The following is a 2,236-nucleotide window of genomic DNA, read 5'->3' as shown; positions in this document are numbered from 1 at the left end:
ACCTTTCCGATGCGGAGAAGGGTCTTGAAGGAGCCAAAATACCTTTTTGATAGCTTTTGGGATGAACGATGTTGTATTGAGGTTTGACGGAGTGGTTGAAGGTGAAGTTAAATCATGTCGCCTTCATTAAAGATACACTCACTTTTGTTTTTGTTACTCCAAATTGCCATTCTATTTCTGGTTCATTCAAGATTAAGTTTTAGGGTTTTTAAAACTTCCTCTCGTTGTTGTAAGGACACGTCTTATGCCAGAATCGTTACATATATGGGGTTGTACTTTGGAAAAGATGGAGGTGGTGTCCGTATAAAGCTTCAAAGGGCGACATTTTGATGGACGAGTGGTGAGATGTATTGTACCAGAACTCAGCTAAGTGTAAGTAGTTGAACCATTTCTTTTGATTTTCGCTAGAAAAACATCTTAAGTATGTCTTTAAACAACTATTAACCACTTTTGTTTGATCGTCAGTTTCAGGATGATATGCGGAACTGTATTTTAGTGTGATGCCCTGTGCTCGAAATATTTCTTTCTTAAAGGTACTAAGGAAAAATGGGTCGCGATCTAACACAGTGGAAGTTGGAACTCCATGTAACCTGCAGATCTCCATCGAGAAACGAAGAGTGAGGTCCTTAGCAGAAAATTTTGTAGATAACGCTGTGAAGTGAGAGAATTTTGTCAAACAATCACAAACAACCCAGACAACCGTGTGGCTAGAAGAATTTGGTAAGCGCGTTAGAAAATGTCTTTGTAATATTGTTTCAATTGTGTTACGAGGAGTGGAACGAGGGAAGAGATGGAGAGAAGAGTGGCCTCTTCTTTTGGTTGTATGTGGATCAGGGCATCGGCAACTTGATTGGCTTTTCCAGGTTTGTAAAATATTTCAAAATGAAATCCTTGTAGCTTTGCTTCCCACTTTTGTTGCTTAGGAGTTTGAATAGTTCGAACTAACAAAATTTTCAAACTCTTCTGATCAGTATAGATGTGAAATTTACCGCCTACTAAATACTGACGCCATTTTTTACAGCTTCTGTGATGGCCAACATTTTCACACACGTAAACAAATGAAGCTTGTAACCGGTTGCATAGTTTCTTGCTGAAGAACACTAGAGGATGTCCTTGTTGTTATAATACTGCTCCAACAGCCACAGCTGAAGCATCTGTTTCAAGCACGATGATCTGAGAGAAATTTGGAAGAGAAAGCATCGGAGTTTTTGTCATTTTTTTCTTTAATATTGTAAAAGTTGGTCCAACTGATGTACTCCATATGATATTTTAGTGGAACGCAATAAATCGGTGAAAGGAGCGGCGAGGGAGGCGTATTGACGAACAAATCATTGATAAAAGTCGGTGAGGCCTAAAAAAACCCGGAGTGTCATGAGTGAACGAGGTTGTGTCCAGTCTAGTATAGCTTGAATCTTTGTAGGATCTAGGGTTACACCTTCACTTGAAATAATATGACCTAGGTAATCAACTTTAGGAACAATAAAAATGCATTTTGAAAGTTTGGCATAAAATTAATTGGATAAAAGCAAGTCTAAAATAACTTTTAAATGATGAGCATGATTAGAAAGGCAAGAACTGTAAATTAGAATATCGTTAAAAAAAAAAAAACAAACTGTCGTAAGTATGGGAAAAGCAAATCATTCATTATCGATTGAAAAGAACTAGGAGCGTTAGTTAGGCCAAAAGGCATAACCAAAAACTCATAGTATACATCAAATATTCTAAAAGGAGTTTTGTGAGTATCCTTCGGTGTGACTCTAATTTGGTGATATCCAAATCAAAGATCGATCTTAGAAAAAATAGTTGTTGAACCCCATTCATCAAAGAGTTGATCTATGGTTGGGATAGGAAAATAGTCGTAAACTTTGACGGTGTTGAACGCTCTATAATCAACACAAAAACGCCAAGTGCCATCTTTTTTCTTACTAACAGCACTGGGGAAGAGCAAGGGTTATTATTGGGTTTGATAATAACCTCTTGAATCATGTCTTTGATAATGGATGTCATAGCTTCTTTTTGTGAGTGAGGATATCAATAAGGTTTAACATTAACATGTGCAGTGTTAGGGAAGATGGGTATGTGGTGATCATGTTGTTTAGGTAGGGGTAAGCTTTGGGATTGCTTAAAAATTTCAGCAAAGCATTTGATGATGGTGGAAATTCGTTGGGGAAGGGAAGGTGGTAAAGAGTCAAGGGCAATGGTGTTGTTGAATGATGTAATGGATTCATGTTCTGGA

The sequence above is a fragment of the Vicia villosa genome, linkage group LG2 (assembly GCF_029867415.1).
Source record: "Vicia villosa cultivar HV-30 ecotype Madison, WI linkage group LG2, Vvil1.0, whole genome shotgun sequence".
Taxonomy (NCBI): domain Eukaryota; kingdom Viridiplantae; phylum Streptophyta; class Magnoliopsida; order Fabales; family Fabaceae; genus Vicia; species Vicia villosa.
The sequence above is the reverse complement of the archived record's forward strand: the minus strand, read 5'-3'. Positions refer to the sequence as shown.